Below are 24,863 nucleotides of genomic sequence, written 5' to 3'. Positions count from 1 at the left end.
AAGTAAAAGAGGCTGTTGCAATGCCTGCCACCTACAGCAAGGCAGCACAAGCCATCTCAGATAAAGAAAATGACTACCAGTCATAGGGTGATCAAACTAGTTATAGCAGAGCATTATGTACATCAATGTGGCACAGTGGGTAGCACTGCTGCCTCACACATCCAGGATCCTAGATTCAAATGCTGCTCCCAGTTGTTGTTCATGTTCTGGAATTTATGCCACAATCCTGAAAAGTGGTTAGTTAGTGTGTGGGTGTGTGTGAGTGAGTGGGTTCTGGTACTGGACTGGGGCCACCTTGTGCCCAACTGACATGACCCTTCATTAGGTTAATCAGGCTTGTGAATGTTATTTTATGTGATGTACAGTCGTGGCCAAAAGTTTTGAGAATGACACAAATACTGGTTTTCACAAAGTTTGCTGCTTCAGTGTTTTTGATCTTTTTGTAAGATGTTTTTATGGTATACTGAAGTGTAATTACAAGCATTTCAAAAGTTTCAAAGGCTTTTATTGATAATTACATTAAGTTTATGCAAAGAGTCAATATTTGCAGTGTTGGCCCTTCTTTTTCAAGACCTCTGCAATTTGCCCTGGCATGCTTTCAATCAAATTCTGGGCCAAATCCTGACTGATGGCAGCCCATTCTTGCATAATCAATGCTTGGAGTTTATCAGAATTTGTGGGTTTTTGTTTACCCACCCACCTCTTGAGGATTGACCACAAGTTCTCAATGGGATCAAGGTCTGGGGAGTTTCCTGGCCATGGACCCAAAATTTCGATGTTTTGTTCCGCGAGCCACTTAGTTATCACTTTTGCCTGACGGCACGGTGCTCCATCATGTTCGTCACCAAACTGATCTTGGATGGCTGGGAGAAGTTGCTCTCAGAGGATGTTTTGGTACCATTCTTTATTCATGGCTGTGTTCTTAGGCAAAATTGTAAGTGAGCCCAATAACCTTGGCTGAGAAGCAACTCACATATGAATGATCTCAGGATGCTTTACTGTTGGCATGACACAGGACTGATGGTAGCGCTCACCTTTTCTTCTCCAGACAATCTTTTCTTCACATGCCCCAAACGATCGGAAAGGGGATTCATCAGAGAAAATTACTTTACCCCAGTCCTCAGCAGTCCAATCCCTGTACGTTTTGCAGAAGATCAGTCTGTCCCTGATGTTTTTCATGAAGAGAAGTGGCTTCTTTGCTGCCCTTCTTGACACCCGTCCATCCTCCAAAAGTCTTCACCTCACTGTGCGTGCAGATGCACTCATACCTGCCTGCCTGCCATTCCTGAGCAAGTTCTACAATACAATACAATACAATACAATTTCTTTTTATATAGCCCAAAATCACACAAGAAGTGCCTCAATGGGCTTTAACAGGCCCTGTCTTTTGACAGCCCCCCAGCCTTGACTCTCCAAGAAGACAAGGAAAAACTCCCAAAAAAAAACCCAAGTAGGGAAAAAATGGAAGAAACCTTAGGAAAGGCAGTTCAAAAAGAGTCCCCTTTTCCAGGTAGGTTGCACATTCCACTCTGGTGGTGCCCTGATCCCGCAGCTGAATCAACTTTAGGGCGGTCCTGGTGCTTGCTGGTCTTTCTTGGGTGCCCTGAAGTCACAACAATTGAACCTCTCTCCTTGACGTTCATGATGATCTCATAAATGGTTGATTAAGGTACAATCTTACTAGCAGCAATATCCTTGCCTGTGAAGCTCTTTTTGTGCAAAGCAATGATGATTGCACATGTTTCCTTGCTGAAATGCGTGGAAATGTTTTTTTTGGATTAAGTTCATTTTCATGGCAAAGAGGGACTTTGCAATTAATTGCAATTCATCTAATCACTCTTCATAACATTCTGGAGTATATGCAAATTTCTATCATAAAAACTGAGGCAGAAAACTTTGTGAGAATTAATATTTGTGTTATTCTCAAATCTTTTCTCCACGACTGTAGGATACGAATTGACTGTAGGAAAACCAGGAGATGAAACAAGACCCAAATACAGCTCCACCAATGCCAGTCCAAGCAGAGTAAGAGGAGGGTTCAATTCAGCTACTGCTTAACTATGTGCCCCATAGGTTTTTACGTTTTATTGTGTTGTAGGTTTTTTCTTTCTGCTGATTGATATGACACTAGTCAAAAAAAGGGATTGTTATTTTGCAAAAGAATTGTGTTATTTCACAATGATTGCTGCATTATTTTGCAAAGGCATTGTCTGCTGTGGTCGCCATCATCATGCATGCATGTGCTTTAGTCATCTAATGACAGCTAGTAAGGAAGGGGTTAAGCACATGCATAGCGTGCAATCAAGCGAAAGGAACTAAACAAACATTATGGGTACAGTATACATTTAATCCTTCATGTGCTGAGGGGTATATTTATTCTGCCCAGATCAGGATCACAGGGAGCCCATAATTATCCCAACAGCACTGGGTGGACAGTATGCAGGACACACACCCAAGAGTGGGCTACATGCAATACAGTAACAGAAATACATAAAACATGTATCTGTTTAGTTTTAATCCAGTTATTTGATATAGATATATTCTATTTAATATCTTCTGCGGTGGGCTGGTGCCCTGTCTGGGGTTTGTTTCCTGCCTTGCGCCCTGTGTTGGCTGGGATTGGCTCCAGCAGACCCCCGTGATCCTGTAGCTAGGATATAGCGGGTTGGATAATGGATGGATGGATCTTGAATCTTCGAGTGCTCAGGTTCAGAATGGAAAAGGCGATGGATGTTATTTGCTTCACATCATATAAAGGACATGTGTTTTGGTAATAGTATTAATTCATTTCTAATGGAAATTTGTATTGCTGTCTGCATATTGATTTGGCAAAATTTTACACCGGATGCCCTTCCTGAAGTAATCCTCCCCATTTATCCAGGCTTGGGACCAGCACGAAGAAACACGATGGTTTGTACATCCTCCATGGCTGAATTATATATATATTGTCAGGGACAGCCAGTGTTTCATTCCGGCCGGGACGTCCCTCAACAAAAGAAGACAGCCTTTTTAGGGCATTACATCGCCCGGGACGCTAAATGGCAGCTCCCCTGGATGGAAATGGTTCCTCGGATTCCCACAGGGCAGCATGGGACATGGAGTCCATCTCTTCAGCCCTGTTGGGTGCCGTGGGTGCCACCAGGGGGAGCTCACCAAGAACCCGGGGACTTTTACGATTACGCCACCCCAGAAGTGCTTTGGGGTCATGAGGACGGAAACCCACAGTACTTCTGGGACAATTGACAAAAGAAGATGTGGTGTTGACCCGGAGAAGAAATACTTCTGGGTCATAGACTTTAAAAGGACTGTGGGAAACCCCAGCAGACGGAGCCGGAGTTGGGAGGGAGTGCGACAGAGCTGCTGGGAGGAGTGGAGGATTTGTTATTGGTTATTGTAATTGTTATTGATTTATTGGAGTATTGTGGAATGGAGGTGCTTGGTGCACACTATTATTATAATAAATAATAATTTGGACTTTTATATATATATATTGCATAGTTTACTGTCAAATAATGCAAAGAGTACGCGACACGTGTTTCACCCTCATTTGTGCTCATCAGGCGTACACACTCTACTGCTCTACTGGTTCGATCCCCGAGAGGGGAGCAGTAGAGTGTGTACGCCTGATGAGCCCAAATGGGGGTGAAACACGTGTTGTGTACTCTTCGCATTATTTGACAGTAAACTATGCAACATTCCATGATCTGCTTCTCGCAACTGAAGAGGGCACCGTGGCAGATGTTTGCCGAATGGCAGACCAACCACAAGCATTACCTGGTAGGTAACCACCCACACAATTCAGGTCGTCGAGACTCAGACTACGAATGCTATATATATATATATATATATATATATATATATATATATATATATATATATATATATATATATATACAGCTGCGGTGGGTTGGCACCCTGCCCAGGATTGTTTCCTGCCTTGTGCCCTGTGTTGGCTGGGATTGGCTCCAGCGGACCCCCGTGACCCTGTGTTCGGATTCAGCGGTTTGGGAAATGGATGGATGGATGGATATATATACAGTATATATATATATATATATATACAACTGTTTGAACTAGATAAATGTTTAACTTTCTGAAAGCTATTGTTGTTGCAATTGCTTGTTAATGAGAAAACCAGAAAACAAGTTTACAAAAATCAGAGGTTCATTTGACAAATACTTGAGCAACATCTCCTTTCTTTTTTGAACAACACATGTAAAGAATGATTGGGGTTGGCAAAAAGAAAGAGAAGACAACTGGCATTACAGAATACGTTTGCTTTTTGTTTTCAATATTCTCATTTTTACGAGAAAGTACAATCTGGGGAAACTAATTATCGGTTACCTACAGACCTGTCATGCCAGTTTTGCTTATTAAAAGAGCAATTCTGGACCTGACCTTTTCTTAGACGCAGGTAAAATTTCAGTTTAATTAAAGGCAACTTTACTAGCTTGCATATTTCACAGACAGGAAAATCTGTTTTCTTACAAATAAACATCTTTGACAGATGGTATTAGAAGATTTTTGTAATCATCTGAAACTCAATGTAGACAGTCTTTTTTGACCTACATCAGTTTTCATAATGTAAAATGCATTTAAAGGTAAGCAAGTTATGCTAAATATGAAACAGGAATTAAATGTTGGACAGGCTCCAACTCTACTACTTAATAACAGGATTAAGAAGGATTGAAAGAATTTTTTAAAAATATTTTTGTCATGTTTTGTTTTTGTGATGTTGTGTTGGAGATTGTGACATATATCTTGGTAGTAATCTGACAAAAACTGTAGGCAGTTTAACGTTTCTATGCACTTAATTAAATCTGGACTACCATCCTTCCATGTTGATGGGTTGGGCTCTGGCCTTTCATAACACAGAATTAGTTTAAGTTATCCATTATACACTCAGCTGCCAGTTTATTAGGCACACCTGTTTAAAACAAATAGCCTGCTCCACCAAATAGCCAATCACGTGGCTGTAGCTCAATGTACAGTATACATTATAGCAGGGGTCTCCAACACGTCTCTCGCAAACCCCTTTCCAAGTAGCTCGCCAAAGGGTTAATGAATCCTACATAAATTTTAAAATTTGAGTAGTCAAATTAGGGGTGGGTGATCTTTCCAAAAAATCATATCACGATCCTTTTAACACAAAATCACGATCCACAATCTGAATTGCAATCTATCTTTTCAATCTGGCATACACTTAAGAGAATATCTGGACTCAAACTCATCAAATCCTAAATAACACTCTATTTTAAATATCAAACAAAGTTGAATTCAATTGTTCTCTCGTTCGCTAGCTAAGCGAAGTTAAGGTACATGCCCCGAAGCTGGCGAGTGAGTGAGGAAGGCCCCTCCCTCCGGCCCGTTGCGTGGATCACGGATTTGCGCAAATAAATCGGTACCGCAAGCGAACTATGATACATAGTGAAATGAGACGTACAGACATACAAAATGCACTTGCAGGTGAACTAAATATTTTTTGTGATGTTTTAATGCAAAATGTGAGTTGTGGACACCAACATTTTGTAAATGTTCAGGCAAAACAAGCTTATTCAGTTTGTTTGGGTTGAAATAAGCTATGAGAATAAATGTTAGAAAACATGAGTAGCTCTTGGCCATTTTCATTTTGTAAAAGTAGCTCTCAGGGGAAAAAAGGTTGGAGACCCCTGCATTATAGCTTCTGCATATTTTTAAGAAGCTTAGTTGTTTTTAATTCAAAAATCCCAACAGCCAAGATGTGTGATCTAAATGATTTTGACCATGGGTATCAGTGTTGATAGCAGATGTGGTGATTCCAGCACTTCAGAAACAGCTCATCTCCTGTTATTTCCATTCACTACAGTCTTTAGAGTTTGCAGAAAATGGTGGGTTAAACAAAAGCATCAAGGGAGTGGCAGTTCTGTGGGCAAAATCAGCTTGTTAGTGAGAGCTCAGAGAATAATGGTCAGACTCATTCAAGCTAACTGAAATACAAAAATAATTTAGGGTAGGGTCAGAATTTGACATAAACAAGATGGCGTTACTAAAATGTAATCCTCAGGAGTGCATTTCAGTATATTGGGGGGGGGGGGGGGGCAACTGAATGACAAAATAAGCTAAAACTTTCTTTTGAGCAGACAGTAAATACAGTAAGAATGTATGGCTGCCATGCATCCATATTGTCTTGTTGCAATAGTACAGACCAGTGGTTGTGGTGTAATGGTGTCGTGAATGCTGTGCTGGCACACAATAAGCCTCTAAATACCAACTGAGCACCACCTGAATGCCATAGTGAGCCTAAACATTGTTGTTTGCTATGTACAGTACAGTATATCCATTTATGATCATACTCTACTCTTTCTTAAAAGGATGTTTCCAGCAATATCAATGTGCCATTTCATAAAGCATACACCTCAAGATGGTTCCCAGAGAAAAAATTGACTTCAGTTTACACAATTGGTCTGCATGTCTCAATTTAATACAATCTCTGTGAAATTAGTTGGAATGGGAGGTTTGCAGTATTTGTGTCCAAAAAAATCTCTATGAACGTGTGATGCTATCAAGTCCATACAACCAAAATCCCTAAGAGATGTCTCCAGCTCCTTGTTAAATCTAAATCTGGAAGAATTTACACTGTTCTAGTGCAAAAAGGGTTCCTACTTAGAACCAAATAAATTGGCCACTGACAGTATATATATACTGTATAAATAAAAGTATGGCTAAATATACTGTGACACATAGAGACACTCAATGTATAAAAAACAATTTTTCTTTTAATACTGGTAGAGTTGTACATTCAAGTAACATGATCACTACAAAACGGCAATACTCAACTTCAGCACACCTCTTTAGTCCTGATACCCAGACTCATACACCAGAAAGCATTGGTTAGTAGTGCCCGGCAAACTCCAATCCCCCCTGTAAACTTTAATAAAACACTCCCATTACCAAAAACTACAACCTAGCATTAAACACAAGAACTATTTTAAAATACAGCATAAATTAAATCATAATTAACTGTTTAATTTTAGCTGCAGCACCGCAGAGCCTCCTGGGAAGTCAGTGCCATCCGTCGCTACAATACAGTATATTGTTTTGCCAAAGTAGTCATTCTGTAACAATGTTTTAAGTTACTAAAACCAATTTTTTCATCCTACTCTTACAACATATTGCAATCATTTTTAATTTTGACATCTATTTTGGGTGCGCATTTTTCAAATCATATTATTCAAAAGCAATGTGACTGACTACATCTCCAAATGCATAGAGGATGTTACTGTTACCAAGGATTTTTTTTTATTTATTAATTTTATTGTAATCATTCCATACAAATAGATCAATTTATAACAAAAAAAAACTGAAGACAAATCAAAAACCCACCCCTGAGAAGGAGAGCTTAGCCAAAGGAGAATTGCTTAGGGCTTTTTAATAAAGCAACAATAAACAAAAGAAAGGAAGAAATATATATAGGTAAATAAAAAATGGAGAAGGGAAATAAATGTGGTAATAGTTATTTCTCTTATTGTAAAATAATATTGATTAAATCCTGCCAGGTTTTGAAAAAATTCTGTACAGATCCTCTACTTGAGAATTAGATTTTTTCCAATTTCAAATAATATAAAACATCGGTTTTCCACTGACTTATCAGAGGAGAGTTAGGATTCTTCCAATTTAACAAAATAAGTCTGCGTGCCAAAAGTGTAGTGAATGCAATCACCGTTTGCTTGTCCTTCTCCACTTCAAGTCCGTCTGGAAGAACACCGAACACAGCTGTTAATGGGTTAGGAGGGATTGTGATACCAAGGCTGTCTGAAAGGCACTTAAAAATTTTGGTCCAAAATGATGTTAGTTTGGTGCCGGCCCAAAACATGTGACCCAGTGAGGCAGGAGCTTGATTGCAGCGTTCGCAGGTTGGATCCTGCCCTGGAAACATTTTGGACAGTTTTAAGTGAGACAGATGAACTCAATACATAATTTTTAGTTGAATAATTCTATGCTTTGCGCATATGGAGCTCAAGTGAATTCTCTGCTTTGCTACCTTCCACTCCTTTTCTGATATATTGATTAAGAGATCTTCTTCCCAATGTCCTCTTGGGTCTTTGAAAGGTAGGGACTCTAATAAGATTTTATATAATGTGGAAATGGTGTTTAATTCCTCAAAATTGAGCAGTATTTTTTCCAGCATGGTGGAGGGTACGAGGCGAGGAAAATCGGGCAGTTTCTGTTTAACAAAATTTCTAATTTGAAGATAGTGAAAGAAATGTGTAGCTGGGAGGTTGAATTTGGAACGTAATTGTTCAAAAGATGCAAATATGTTGTCTACAACAACAACATTTATTTATATAGCACATTTTCATACAAAAAGTAGCTCAAAGTGCTTTACATAATGAAGAGAAGAAAAATAAAAGATAAAATAAGAAATTAAAATAAGACAACATTAGTTAACATAGAAAGGAGTAAGTTCCGATGGCCAGGGTGGACAGAAAAAACAAAAAAAAACTCCAGAAGGCTGGAGAAAAAAATAAAATCTGTAGGGGTTCCAGGCCACGAGACCGCCCAGTCCCCTCTGGGCATTCTACCTAACATAAATGAAATAGTCCTCTTTGTAGTTCGGGTTTTTCACGGAGTCACTTGATGCTGATGGTCATACAGACTTCTGGCTTTTAATCCATCCATCATTGTTGGAACATCATGGTGCTTTGGGTAGATGGTGGTGGTGCACGCCACCACCAACAGGACACCGGAAAAGGAAACAGAAGAGAGAGTAGGGGTTAGTACAGATTTTGAATGAATAGTTATTATAATGAATTGGATATACAGAGTATCAGGATTAAATTACAGTGAAGTTATGAGAAGGCCATGTTAAAATAATGTGTTTTCAGTAGTTTTTTTAAAGTGCTCCACTGTATTAGCCTGGCGAATTCCTACTGGCAGGCTATTCCAGATTTTAGGTCTATATAAAGATCTCTGAGCATTTTAATCCCAAAACTTTTCCAGGTATTAAAAACTGGATATGTTTGCGAGGGTTGAAAGAGGTGGTTCTCTTGCAGAGGTGCCACGGATAAAAGATTTTCCATCTTAAAATGCTTTCTAAGTTGGTTCCATATTCTGAGTGAGTGAAGCACAATTGGGTTATTAGTATATTTGCGATAACTTGCATTTATTGGAGAGCAGAGCAGGGAGTATAAAGAAGTACTACAGGATTTTACTTCTATTGCGGACCAAGCCTGTGTATGTTCATTTTTTTGTGTCCAGGTTTTTATGGCTTGTATGTTTGCTGCCCAGTAATAAAACTGAAGATTAGGTAAAGCCATGCCACCTTCTGCCTGAGGTCTTTGTAGGGTCGCTCTTCGGATACGTGGGTGTTTTGAGTTCCAAATGAATGAGGTTATTGTTGAATCTAATTGCTTAAAAAACGATTTATTGATATATATTGGAATGTTTTGAAATAAAAAAAAGAAGTTTAGGAAGGATATTCATCTTAACAACGTTAATTCTTCCGGCTAGAGTGAGATGAAGGGTTGACCATCTATGCAAGTCTTGCTTAATTTTTTCCATACAGACGTTAACAAGGATGTTACCACAAGAGCCAACCAAAAGCCCTGGATCACGAGAGAAGTGCACAAGCAGCCTTCAGATTTGGAGACAAGGCTGCCCTCAGGGTGGCCAGAGCCAACCTGTCTCACGCTATAAGGAGAGCTAAGTGGGCATAAGCGCAGAGGATTAACAAACACTTCAGCAGCACCAGAGACACACGTCGTATGTGGCAGGACATTCAGACAATTACAAACTACAAGACCAACCCTCACAGCAGCGATGGTGATGCCTCCCTACCAGATGAGCTGAACAACTTCTTTGCACGGTTTGAGGTGCAGAACAAAGAGCCTGCGAGAAAAGCAACACCTCCCTCCACTGACCAGGTACTCTGTTTCTCCATAACTGACGTGAAGAGGACTCTATCCAGAGTCAATCCACGCAAGGCTGCAGGACCTGACAACATACCTGGTCATGTGCTCAAAGAATGTTCCAGTCAACTGGCTGGTGTCCTCACAGACATCTTCAACACATCTCTGAGCCTGTCGTCAGTCCCAGCATGCTTCAAGTCGACCACCATCATACCAGTGTCGAAGAAGTCATCAGTGACATACTTGAATGACTACCAACCAGTTGCATTCACGCCAATCATCATGAAGTGCTTCGAAAGGTTAGTCATGTCACATATATAGACAAATCTCTCAGCCTCCCCTCTTCAGTTTGCATACCGCTCAAACAGGTCAACTGAAGATGCCATATGCTCTGCCCTTCCCCGCTCCCTGACACACCTGGATAAAAAAGACACATATGTCAGGATGCTATTCATAGACTTTAGCACTGCCTTCAACACAGTCATCCCTCAAAAGCTGGTTGTAAAATTGTGCAGGTTGGGCCTGAACACCACCCTCTGCAATTGGATCCTGGACTTCTTGACAGAGAGGCCCCAGTCAGTTCGGATGAGCTGCAACACTTCCAGCAACATCACAATGAGCACTGGAGTGCCGCAGGGCTGCGTGCTTAGTCCATTGCTCTTCACCCTGCTGACTCACGACTGCACAGCCACGCACAACACCAACCACTTCATTAAGTTTGCGGGACTGATAAGCAGGGATGATGAAACAGCATACAGAGATGAGGTTGAACGGTTGTCTGCATGGTGTGAAGGCAACAATCTATCTCTCAATGTCGACAAGACCAAAGAGATAATCGTGGACTTCAGAAAATCACATCCTGCCCACATCCCACTCAGCATCAACGGTTTAGATGTGGAGACTATTAAGAGTACCAAGTTACTCGGAGTGCACATAACTGAGGAACTTATGTGGTTGCATACCACCTCATCACTAATCAAGAAAGCCCAGCAGAGACTACACTTCCTGAGGCAGCTTAAGCGAGCAAGTCTTCCCCCTTCCATCCTCACCATGTTCTACAGAGGCACCATTGAGAATGTTCTGACCAGCTGCATCACTGTCTGGTATGGCAACTGCAACATATACGACCGCAAGCTCCTGCAAAGGATAGAGAAGACAACAGAGAACATTATTGGGGTGCCTCTCTCTTCACTACAGGACATATTTTACAAATGCAGTGTCCACAAGGCCTGCAGCATTGTGCAGGACCCCTTACACCCCTCGCATGGATTTTTCTCACTTCTGCCATCCAAGAGTAGATACTGCAGCATCAAAGCCAGATCTGCCAGGCTGCAGGAGAGTTTTTAACCCCAAGCTGTCAGACTCCTTAACACCATGCTGCCACCTGGGCTCTTCCACACGGCCTCAACCCCCTCTAAAAACAGAACTTTTATACAAGCGAGCCACTTTCCTGCAAAGACCTTTAAGTATTTTGACACTCTTGATATCCTTCTGCTGTGAAACATTCTGACCTGTCATTGTTTACACGTCTTAAACAACTATTATCAAACACTGATAATTTCTGTATTATCTATATCTATTATTTATTTATTATATTACATATCTATTGACTATATTTATGTATCTAGATTGCAAATACCATACATTGTATCAATGTTCATATTGTTAACTACACGTCAATATTGCTGCTACTTCTTTGTCTTGTCTTTGCACAATGTCTTGTCTTGTTTGTGTTTTAATTTTAAATTAAAATTTTAATTTTAATTCTATTTTTAATTTATTATTTGCACTTCATGTTGTTACACTGTGGACCCTGAGCTTCGCAATTTCGTCTATCTGTATACTTGTATATGGTTGAGATGACAATAAAGTTCACTTTGACTTTTGACTTAACTTTGACTTCAAAACTTTTAATTTTACCTTAAACACTTAAAGATCAGAAAAAGCATCTATTCTGTAACCCACTGATCTACTTCAGGTTAGCAGAGTGCCAGATCCTTGCAGCAATGTAGCAGCAAGCACAAACCAACCATCAACTGGATATCAGTCTACCTCAGAGCAGACTAACACCCAATTTATGCAATGTCAGTAAGAGATAAACCTTGGGATTTAAAGCCTAATACTTTCGGCAGTAGACCACACTGCTGATAATATGAATATATATATATATATATATATATATATATATATATATATATATATATATATATATATATATATATATATATATATATATATATATATATATATATAATACATGAGATAGAGAGAGGATGTCTGTTAACATACAGTTAACTTTAATGACTGCATGTTTTTTACCACATTTGCAATAGCCTAAGGGCAGGATACAAATCAAAGGTTAAGGGAAACTGCAACGTGACCCCATAATTCTGAGGCAGACACAAATTCTGTTGAATAATTCATTGGCTGAAAGTACTCAGTATTAGTGTGTCAGAGAGAGGATGCACAGCATTGTTCATAATGGCACACCGTTTTAATTCCCTTCTTTGCTACTACCTGCAGATGGTTCAGGTAGGGTCTCAAAACTGAGCCTGCCCTTTTATTTGGCTTCATTAATTAGGGTAAAGATTGGCAAAGTGTAGATTGTGATGGTGCAAAGCTTGAAAAGTGTCAGTTTTGGTTTTCAGTCAGGCTCTTTCCCAGCCAAAATAAAAGAGATAAGTGCAAGTTAAGTGTAGTTCATCTACTATTGGCAATTAGCTTTCTCTATGTCCCAGTGGTTATCTACTGTACATATAGTATCAATCCTATATCATGTTTCTTAAAGGATAAGTTCAGTATTTTTGAAGTGTTGTTACAATAAAACACTGGATTTAACATACAGTATGCTAATGTTAAAGAGGCATACAGTTGTACAGCCATTCCACCTCTGGGTAAATCAGACCACAACCTGGTGTACCTCCTTACCCTTTATGCACCACATGTGAAGGGGCAGTTAGCTACAGGGTGGTCCAGATCTAATTATACACTTATTGCATTGCATTGCATTATAAGCTGCATAGTTATATCTGGACCACCCTATACTGTCATGACCATGAGATGGCGGTCAAAGGAAGCCAATCTACTCTGCAGGACTGTTTCAAGGCAACAGATTGGGATGTTCTTTGCGAGCCTCATTTGGAGGACATTGAAGGTCTCACGGACTGTGTCACAGAATACATTAAGTTCTGTGTGGACCATACCGTGCCTTTAAAATCTGTACGCTGCTTCCCTAATAACAAGCCATGAGTCACCAAGGACATTAAAGTCCTTCTGAATGAGAAGAAGAGAGCATTTAGGTCGAGTGACAGGGAGGCAGTGAAGAGGGTTCAGAAGCAGCTGTCTGTTAAAATAAAACAGTGAAGGGACAGCTTTAGGAAGAAGCTGGAGCAAAAGAAGTAGCAGATTAACACCAGAGGGATGTGGAAGGGCATGAGGACTATCACTGACTTTAATTCCAACTGCCAGGGGAGTGAGGGCAACAGAGAAAAATCCAATGAGTTTAAACAGTTTTTAAACAGGACTGACAACATGCCTCCGTCCAACCTGCCCTGCACCTCCACCTCTGTAGCTGACGATATCCCCCTGGATACCACCATTAGTACCTCGTTTGACTACTGTTCTCTCCCCCACCATGCATTAAAGGGGAAGTGGTGTGTAAAATCACTGCCTCCTCCTCCCTTACTAGCTGAACCCGCCTCCACCCCACCCCTCTTTTGTTTACAGCACCGACACAAGCAGACCATCTATCTCCATTACTGAAGACCTATAATACTCATAGAAGAACTACACAGACTCCACTATACCAAGGTGGCGGGCCTTGATGGTATCGGCCAATGGCCGCTTAAGATCTGAACCTCACAGCTCTGTGGGGTATTACTAAGGATTTCCAACATGAGTCTGAGTATTCAAAAGGTTCCAGTGCTGTGGAAAACATCTTGTCTGGTTCCTGCACTGGTTCCTAGTGCCCCATCTGATAACAGGCCAGAGGCACTCACTGCACACATCATGAAAGTTTTTCACAGACTGGTCTTGGAAATACTTTGCCCCCTGGTTAGGTCTGAATTGGATCCCCTCCAATTTACCTACCAGTAGTGTACTGGAATTGAAGATGCCATCATCTACCTGCTGCACCATGCCTACAGTCACTTAGACAAGCCAGGAGGAGCTCTTAAGATTATGTTCTTTGATTTCTTATGTGCTGTTAACACCATCCAGCCAGCCAGACTGGGAAGTAAGCTATCTGCAATGTAGGTGGATGCTCCCTTAGTTTTTTGGATCATGGACTCTCTGACGGGAAGGCCACAGTATGTGACGCTACAGTGCTGTGCATCTGACACTTAGCTCCACAAGGGACAGTTCTGTTACCGTTCCTTTTCACCTTGTACACGCTACGGATTTTAGTTACAATACAGAGGGCAGCCATCTGCAGAAATTCTCTGATGACTCTGCAATAGTGGGAAGTATCAGGCATGATGATGAGATGGAATATAGGAGGGTAGTGGACAGTTTTGTTGACCAGTGTGAGCTGAATCAGCTGCACTCAACATCAGTAAAAGTAAAGAACTGGTGATGGATTTGAGAAGATCATGATCTCCAGTTACTCCCCTGTCGATTAGGGGTGTGGTTGGGGAGATCATTCAGAACTCCACATATCTGATGGTGCATATGAAAAGTAAGTTAGACTGGTCTAAGAACTCACTGCCCAGATATAAGAAGGGTCAAAGTAGGCTGTATTTCCAACACAGACTCATATTTTAAGGTCTGCAACACTATGCTGTGGATATTCTATGAGTGCATGGTTGCCAGTGCCATTTTATTCCGTGTGGCATTCTATTCTGGTCACTCATCTACACAATAAACTGTTCTCTCTTAATAGACCTCTCAGAACATTTTTCAACTACATGACTGTTGCTTCTCATGTAAATAACTCTTTTTGGTTCTCAGAATGTGCAATATTTCACATATATGTGTAATATTATTTTGTGAAATACTTCCACCTCAGTGTACTATTACTATTTAGTAAACTAGGGATTTTGTAAAAGACTCTGATGTACAGTATTTCAGTCAGTCAGTCAGTCATTTTCCAACCCACTATATCCTAACACAGGGTCACGGGGGTCTGCTGGAGCCAATCCCAGCCAACACAGGGCACAAGGCAGGAACAAATCCCCGGGCAGGGCACCAGCCCACCACAGGGCACACACACCCACACACCAAGCACACACTAGGGACAATTTAGGATCGCCAATGCACCTAACCTGCAAGTCTTTGGACTGTGGGAGGAAACCCACGCAGACACAGAGAGAATATGCAAACTCCACGCAGGGAGGACCCAGGGAGCGAACCCAGGTCTCCTTACTGTGAGGCAGCAACGCTACCACTGCGCCACCGTGCCGCCCTTGTACAGTATTTATTATATTTAATTCACTGTGTACCTGTAAAGCATAGTGAAAGAGGATTTATTGTAGTTTATTTTGATATTTATATTTTATTTTATTTTATATACTTATTTTTTATATTTGCTCTTCATGTTAATTGTGCCTTTGACTATTTGTACAGTTTTAAGTAATTTTGGGATTGATTACGTTTTTCTGATTCTGATTCTAAATATCGAAATTAGCTTCTGGATAGAGAAAGACTGTGAGCAATCATAAGGGTGGCTTTTTGCAGTGATTAATGTCTAGTTATCTATAGAACAAAAAAAGCAACTCATATTTGAGTATCAAGATAGAATAATGTCAATAGCAGTTACTGGGGGGGACTTTCTGAAGTAAAATGTATACACTGAAGAATATTGCACCCTCAGGCTGAATGGTTGTTGCAGAGGAAGACGAAGAATGAAGTGAAGAACACAGCCAGTCTCCTTTTAAATTGGCTGAAACTCACAACAATATTATGGTTTTTGCTTTTCTTCCTTCCTAAATCAACATGGATATGCTGTTTTGCAATATATTTCAAGAAGCAGATCAATATTTGATATCACTTTTGGCTTGAAAAAATGAACCAATTCAGTAAGTTTGATTGCTTTTGTTTTCATATTGGGACCCCATTACCCTTCAAGTCCATTACTGAACCCAAGAGCAGGCTACACAAAAAAAAAAGTTTCACTTAGAGAACACAATTTCATGTGGCAGATGAATACATACAATGATTGTGAAGAAATAAATTCAACTTGAAAAATACTGAACCTATCCTTTAAAAAATTATTATTTTAAACTGAAAGAGCACTGAAAGACTTTCCCTTCTCATTTAAGCAGTGGGAGAGGGCCAAAACTATTTTGGGAGGCTACCAGAAAGCCAATTGCTTTGAAAGAAGAATGTAATTTAGTTACAGTAAGAAAATAGTGATTCCACAATTCTATATTTCACAGTCTATCAAAAAAGCTGTCCTGTTTGTTGGAGTGGCCAAAAATCATTTCTCATGTGGAGGGTGGAGAAACATAAAGAAAGTGATCCATAAAACATGGAGAAGAAAATAGATAAAATTGTGATCAGATGAAATAAAACCGCACCTGTCATCCACTAAATCATTTTCCAAATTCATTCATTCCAACACAGGCCTGAGAAGGAGAAACAGCCTACCCTGGTACCATGTGGCATAAGTCTGCAGCCAAACCAGAATCAAGTACCAGGGCATTGTAGTTTTCACTCCCACTTATGCTGTCATCTGTGCCATCTTAAAATCACCAATTAGCTCACCCAGCACATCTTTAGAATATAGAATAAAATCAAATTTCACAGTTAAGAGAAAACCCAAAGAAATAAAACAAAAGAGGCATATTTCGCAAAGACCATGCCCAAGACAGGATTTGAGCCCAGGACTCTACAAGGTTGTGGCATCATTAAAACTTTTTACTGGTGTAAATGCAAAACATTACATTTAGTACAAAGTAAACTGACATCACTCAATCAAAAGCACCCCAGCAAATTCAAGCATAATAATATGTGAATTACTATGTGCTGTTAAGCAGTGCTGTACATCTGTTGGGGCAAGGACGCGGATCAAAATTAAAATGAAAAGAATAGTTGCAAAGACCAGTTAAATGGTAGAAATCTGAGCTACTCAAAGCACAAGCTTCACTGCTTAACAGAAAAACACATAAAATGACTTAACAAAAATCGTAATAGCAAAGTCGAAGTTTCGAGTTTAACACTGAAAAGGTAATATGATTTATATGACGCTGGAGGAAAAAAAATTAAATCAAAGGCTAAATGGTTATCATTCCAGTGTTCAAAGGCTTAATGCTGTAGAGGCTGCTTGCTAATGTATTTTCATCGTGTACTGACTAACACGCTTTTAATGTTTTGCGAAGTTACGTCTACTATATTATGGTAGAAAATGACCATCCGTTTTTGATCATCTCTTTTCTCGTAGCCATGTGTAAAATCATACTACTAGGAGCCTCCCATAACAGTTGTTACTCCCGCCGTGCAGTCAGTGCTGCGGGAAACACCCCGTCTTCAAAATCCTTTAATTATTAAAACGAAGGTAAGAACATGCCTTATCCAGGTATTGAGCGTGCATGTTTCAGCCCGTTTAAAATAAGTGAAACAATCAAGTATTAAGTTGATTTGAATCTCATCATTTTTTCTATACTTATTCTATCCTAAAAACGATCGTGAACGAGCGACATTTTATCGGTGTACAGTATTAGATTTTGAAGTGCGTCTAAAACAACTAAAGCAAGCCAGTGCCTACCTGACAGGCGTCTCGCGTTGCCGTCGTAACGTTTCCATTGCAGGACGGAAAGTGCTCATTGGTCCGCTGTTAGCAACGGCGTGCCTAACGCAAGGGTTGATGGGAGCTGGAGGCGTTGTACAGCCATTTTCAAAATAAACGGACGTTGAGAAGTGTTCGTTTACAATGCAATGTAAGGGGACGTTGAGGGGGCTAGTGGAAATCTGAACGATGTATTTTCATTTTTTGAAGTTGTAAATCGTCTAGGGGGTTCATTAAAATCGGGTGAGTCGACCCTGCCTTTCTTTATGTGGAAAGTGTTGTTCTAGGGATGTTATCTAGAGTGGAAGTAAAACGTTGTTTATACAAATAAAGAAGATTTATGTCGGCTTTTTGGCTGTAAAATCATGAATTATTAGACATGCCATCTACGTGTTCCAGGGTTGTTTTTTCGTTGTGTTATCAATAACGAAGTGTCGGAGTGATTGGATGGCGATGCGCAACTTTCAGTTTTACAAGACCGATTGCATATACAGTAGAGTGCGTTTTAATTGCATTTCTAAATTGATAATATCAAACTAGTGTACCAAAGTTGCTTTCTATATCGAATGTGCGAAGACTTTTGATTGATATTGATACATTAAAACGTAAAATATTGTAATACATATACTGTATATGATCTCAGTAGATTTTAATCAAGTCCAGAGTTAGTAATATCGTTTTAAATCAAGACCTGTTTTAGCATACTTTGAGCAAATGAAATCTTAGTGCACTTCTTAGAAAACGCTGTGCATCTCCCATAAAGTTGCATCGACCACATATCAGACCTTGATCTTTCTTTTTTTTTTAATCAGTTCATGGTTTATTTGTAAACCATAAACAGTTAAAAAATAATTTTCTGGATATACAATATATACTTCTTTCTTTCACATAATAACTGTTGACCTATGTCTTTTTCATATATATAGTGCCGTTTTGTATTGAATGTGATGATACTTATTGCATCATTTTAAACCAAACTGCACCTCACATTTTCTTTTTCTCAGTTTATATACCCTGTTGGGTAATTCTTTATTATGGAGTAAGTTGTACATTTTAATCCTATGCCATTTAATGTAAATGCACGTTTGAACTTCCATCCACAAGGTTGCTGCCACAGTCCAATCATCAAATTGTTTTTGTGGTTTAAAACCAATTACTGTATATAACCAGTGCTGTGTATCTTTTTAAAGAATATGCAGCATGTAAATAGCTGTGCAGTATCTCAGTACTTGAAAAGCACTCGGGGATGGTGTTCACTAAAAAAGATAGTTCATACTCTCTTCATAAACATCAGCTATGGAGTTGAACTATGAACTGCAAAATTGCTGGGCCTCCCCTTACTTTAAGCTCTTGTACTGACCCTGAGCAAGTCACTTTACCTATTACCCCGTTGTTAAAAAATATTAGCTCTTGTTATGCCTTGTAATTGTGGTCTTAATAGAATGGTGCGATATACTGTATGCAACATAGCTTTGAATTCCATTTTCTCTTTATGTAAACATAGGGGTGTGCAGGAACATCTACTTAGTTATTCAAACTCAGTTGGATTATGTGGGCTTGAGAATGTTATGTTAATGTACAGTATATTAACACTTCAAGTCATAAAAAGAGTATTTGGATCTTCACAATACTGTTTTGTTAAATATGTCCAAATGAGCAAGCAGCAATGATATAAAGAAATGGTATCATGGCGGCGTGCTGCAGTCCAAGCTCAGTCATGTATGCTATGTCAAAGGCGTTGTTAAGCAGAAATGATCATTGCTGTGTGTGGTGTTAAGGATAATGCATATTTATTACAATGCACCCACTCATGTTCTTCTTAAGGATAGAATGAATTATAATGCATGTATGTAGCAATGCTTCCTGCACATTTTTACTTTCAGGTCCCTTTAACAGTCATACAGCACAAGAATTGATGCCAAAGCACGTGCTTCTGGAAACCTCACACACACACACTAGTAAAAGTCTTGTCATCTGAACAACAGCATAACTTTATGAGCCTTTGTATTAAGCTACAACTCTCCTTTTCGTAATTAAAGGTGAGCATTGACTGTGTTGGGTTTTGGATATTTTGTTTTAAAAAAACAGCTTCCCTAAAATACAGATTCAGAAAAGTAAACTCTATCTGAAATAAGCAGAAAACAAACATTTATGGTAATGCAGAGAAGAAAACCTGATTCTCAAAAACTTAATTGAAACAGCAATGAAGCTGTAACTTTCACATACATTTCTTGTTTGCAGTATTCCAAGACATCTTTAAATATCTAATAATGTGGCTTGTCATAGCAGTAATAATAGCTGCTACCACATTTTTAACTTAGGCTGTGGCACAAGCCTAACCTAGGATAAGGCAGTATACACATTTTCCAAGGCCTCTCACCCCTTGTTAATTTAATTTTATGTGTTTATTTGTTTGATAGTTGGGGTTTGAGTAAATTTGTCCATACTTGCCTGATAGCATCGCTTTCTTTGGGCTCCTGTGCTGGGGTTTTATTAACTATGCAAAACTCTTTGTTAAGAACATGTGGTATCTCTATCTCTTTCTCTCCCCACTCAGTCTCTTGACACTGTCTTGCTCTTTCCCCTACTTAAACCTCTAGTCTGTCACCTCTTCTACTTTGTGGCTTATAAACCTCTCCCCCTAACTTCAGTTTGACTTGAAGACCTCTTTCCTTCCTCTTATCCTCTTGCTTGGTTGACCATAATGTCAGACTCTTTTCCTGAAATTCTAATTATTAATGTTCCCTCCTCTTTGTATGTCCTATCAGTTGGATCCAGAAGTACAATTGCACTTTATCACTTTTGCCCACTGGATGTTCGAGGCATTTTCTTCACACTTTCTGGTTCTGCCCTCCAGTTTTTTCATTTTGAATGTGCGTGTCTTACTGCTTGTCTTCTTTCCTTTCTGTTGATATTCCACTACTGCCTAAAACAATCTTTTAAGATTTTTCCTTGCTAAATCTGACCTGTACCAATGGGATGTTCTCTGCTTAGGAAATCCTGTTGCTAAGTTCCTCCTTGCTTCATTCTGGACATCCCTCGAGACTGTTGCAAATGATTATTGGGTATCTTAATTTTATAATTTGTTACATATGGAGTTATCTGCTTCTCAAATCGTGGATGTTTGATGTTTGTTGTTGTTGCCCCTCATAGTTCCCCGTTTTTCAGTAGGCTACTGAAGCATCAACCCCTCCTGATAGACACACTTTTGTTAGTCCAATGTCCCCTTTCTTTTATTACATGTTTGCCTCTTTGTTTTAATCCACATTTCAGGATTGGATTGAGTTATTGTTGAAGTTTTGTCATATTGGCACAGGTTCTGCTACAAATGATCTGAAAAAATCTGTTTAATTTACTATATTGGATGTATGTTATGGACTTGGTTATGCCGTGAGAGAGGTGGGGGGGAGGTTGAGGGGCACATGTTCTCTCTCTCTATCTTTCTCTCTTTCTCTCCGACTCCAGTCTCTCTTTTTTTTAATAAAGTTTTGAACTGATAGACATTTTTATGTTCCTTCCTTCATCTCTCACTCTTTTGACGACCTGACAGAGCATTTCTATTTTAAATTAAACAAAAATTGTACAAAAAATTAAGATTTATGCGTAGAAATGTTTGTCTCAGTTTATTTGATTACTGCTGCTGGAAAGCAGCTCTGGGTGGAAAGGAGAAAAAATGGTGTGCTTCGCCTCTCTTTGTAACAACTTAAATCCCCACCCCAAAAGAGTTATCTGTGTCTGCAAACATTTTGCTGTGCCGTGACCTGACCAGCCAGTGAAGAAACAGGTTGTTATTACTGTAGTAAAACCAAGAATTTTTGAGTGTTCTGAAACAATAGTTCATGCAACATCCACCTCTCCAAATAGAGGGCATACAGAGTTTGCTTGCTATTGCATACTGTATGCTGCATGTTTTGAACTGAAGATATATACACTCGTCGTATTTACATAATTTTACATTATCTGCCTGATGCAACCATCTTAATCTTGGTTTATTTTCCTTGCTTTTATATAGTGCAGTTTGGTTGGTTAAGAACGTGTGATAGTAGTGCTACTTTTTATGGCATGTTCATGTGACATTTGTAAGTTATATATATTCTTTGTCAGTTATCAAAACCTTATCATTAATATTAGTCAGGCTGATTAACAGACATGAACTTCTATTTTGAAATGGAACAGGGGCAAATTATAAGCAGTAGTCATGTATACACGATAACAAATATAGGACAAATGATTTGTAAGAAATGATTTCAAAAACAAATAAATCAGAATATGATTTATTAGTCCATAACAGACTGTTCCGGAGTTGTGTTAGTAGTGGGTAAATTCCACAGGGTCAGCCCTGTAGTTGGCTTTGCTTGGTCCAACTACTAAAAGTTTTGGGAGGCACATCCAACTAAAAACTGTGGAACTGAACCTATAGGGAGACAATGTTCTAAGTGACAGGTACATTTTCATACAGAAGGAAGAACAAAGGACATGGCATGAACCTGTTGCTCATTGCTTTTTGAGAATATTTTCTGCCTTGTGCTGTCACTCATGTTGAACACTGGACTTGCATATGAAGATGTCTGCCCTTAAGGGTGAAGTGGAAATTACTGCTGAAAATGACCCATGAATTTAGGTGCATTTAGAAGATTGCTGGTATGTCAGATGCAAACAATATAAAGGGTGGATTGAAAGAACTTTTCACCTTTAGATGGTTCTAAGATGAGAACCAGTAATCTATGGATTGTGGGCATCTTTCATATAGGCATTCTGGAAATGTGGCACACAACCTGGTAACCCCCTCGAAATGTTATTGTACTAGATCTACTGTATAGATGAGCTTCTGACGTTTAATGCCAGGCAACATAGTTGCTAAGAATTTTTCTTAGTATTACATTCTTATCCACATAACAAGGTAAATGCAATTAAACAACACAATGTGCGATACTTGACGCCATCACATTATATACAGTAGTAGTAAAAAAATGATATCTTTCTATTCTATAAAAAAATCTTGGGACGAGACTTTTTTCCAGCGACAAGACGTGATCTTTTGAAGGGAGACAGAGAGACACTTTTGAAGAGAGATCTTTTGAAGAAAGACACTTTCATATCCCATGAACACATCATCACATCATACTTACAACCTTTGTAAGCAAGTCCCATGATACACATGCAGAGCAGGTTAGAGATAATGGAAGTAAGAAAATTCGAAAGTCCCAAAAAAATGAGTGAAAAGATCACATTAGCACAAACAAACAGAAAATATTACTCGGTGAAGTAACGGAATAGTGAAAAGAGATCGCATATTGTTTGAGGACAAAAGGACAGGTGCTGTACTTGCTTTTAAACATTTGAAGCGCTGCTCGAAATGCCGATCCCACAGAACGAATGCAGCAGCAAGCCAGTAGCTGATCGCGCAAAGTGGAGGTAAAAAAACCAACTGTTACTTGTTTTCCAATGTATCACCGTTTAAGAGGGGTTTCAGAGGAGCGACCTCATCACCTTGGTGTGCATTCAGCCACAGTCTTCACAACATCACGTGGGGGAATTGGTATGCGAACGAAGTTTAGATCACACGGCATGGCAGCGCGTATTGCTGGTGGCGGGGAGGGAAGGGGTAGGCGAGCAAGGTGCAGATCACACGGAAAAACAGCAGCAGTAAGTCAACAGCAAAAAATTGTATCACTGTTTCGGAGGAGCGGAAGCGTGTCCTTGGGGTGTGTTCAGCCCCCCTCTTCACAACAGTGCGAAGCTCAGGCGGGGGTGAGGGGTTGGCGAGCGAAGGAGCAGGGGGCAAAGCCTCCTAATTGTGCAAAAAAGAAATATATAATATTGTAATGTAGAATCCCACTCCTTCCAAGTAATATATCAAGCAAGTCTTTATAAAATAAACTCCAAAATTAACATAATTTAGATGGAGGAGTTTAGAAGTCAAAAAAAACGAGAGATGAATCGGTGACTGTGTTTGATCATAGTTACTGCAGTAGGAAAGAAATGGTTTATATGCCTAGTACAGTAGTTCTTGTCGTTATTGACCAGTACCTCGATGGTAAAGTGATGCTTGCCTGAATGAGTATAGTCTTTAATTATATTTCTGGCCATTTATGAACCGTGATATACAGTAATCCCTCCTCCATCGCGGGGGTTGCGTTCCAGAGCCATCCGCGAAATAAGAAAATCCGCGAAGTAGAAACCATATGTTTATATGGTTATTTTTATATTGTCATGCTTGGGTCACAGATTTGCGCAGAAACACAGGAGGTTGTAGAGAGACAGGAACGTTATTCAAACACTGCAAACAAACATTTGTCTCTTTTTCAAAAGTTTAAACTGTGCTCCATGACAAGACAGAGATGACAGTTCTGTCTCACAATTAAAAGAATGCAAACATATCTTCCTCTTCAAAGGAGTGCGCGTCAGGAGAGAGAGGAAACCAAACAAATCAATAGGGCTGTTTGGCTTTTAAGTATGCGAAGCACCGCCGGTACAAAGCTGTTGAAGGCGGCAGCTCACACCCCCTCCGTCAGGAGCAGGGAGAGAGAGAGAGACAGAGAAAAACAAAGTCAAAAATCAATACGTGCCCTTTGAGCTTTTAAGTATGCGAAGCACCGTGCAGCATATCGCTTCACGAAGCAGCTGCACACAGAAGGTAGCAACGTGAAGATAATCTTTCAGCATTTTTAGACGAGAGCGTCCGTATCATCTAGGTGTGCGAACAGCCCCCCTGCTCACACCCCCTACGTCAGGATCAGAGAAAGTCAGCGCAAGAGAGAGAGAGAAAGTAAGTTGGGTAGCTTCTCAGCCATCTGCCAATAGCGTCCCTTGTATGAAATCAACTGGGCAAACCAACTGAGGAAGCATGTACCAGAAATTAAAAGACCCATTGTGCTCAGAAATCCGCGAACCAGCAAAAAATCCGCGATATATATTTAAATATGCTTACATATAAAATCCGCGATAGAGTGAAGCCGCGAAAGGCGAAGCGCGATATAGCGAGGGATCACTGTATACTAGTCCTCAATGGAGTCCTGTTTCAGGCTTACATTTTTTTCTGCTGCCCAAATAATATACCACAATCTCTGAGTGAGCAGATGCACTACCATACAAGACAGTTATGGAGCAAGTGATGCTACTTTCAAGAAAAACTTTATAAAACAGTACCAGCTGTGATTGGGAAAAGTTAAACATTTTAAGTTGATGGAGAAAAAACATTCACTACTGAGCTTTTTTGATAAGGACCATTCCGTTTGCATCCCTGTTCAGAG

At 39.7% G+C, this 24,863-nt stretch overlaps 1 protein-coding gene across 1 annotated transcript in view; it reads left to right on the top strand.

The window, feature by feature from the left end:
• Nucleotides 1-17,691: 17,691 nt before the first annotated feature.
• LOC114646187 (coiled-coil domain-containing protein 34-like) overlaps nucleotides 17,692-24,863 on the top strand; it is a 42,748-nt gene continuing 35,576 nt past the window's right edge. The window contains exon 1 of the mRNA XM_028794219.2: nucleotides 17,692-17,853. The gene's annotated coding sequence lies outside the window, so the exon portion shown is untranslated. The remainder of the gene's footprint in view (nucleotides 17,854-24,863) is intronic.

This window comes from Erpetoichthys calabaricus, chromosome 2 (assembly GCF_900747795.2).
Source record: "Erpetoichthys calabaricus chromosome 2, fErpCal1.3, whole genome shotgun sequence".
Classification (NCBI taxonomy): Eukaryota; Metazoa; Chordata; class Cladistia; order Polypteriformes; family Polypteridae; genus Erpetoichthys; species Erpetoichthys calabaricus.
The sequence above is the reverse complement of the archived record's forward strand: the minus strand, read 5'-3'. Positions and strand labels throughout refer to the sequence as shown.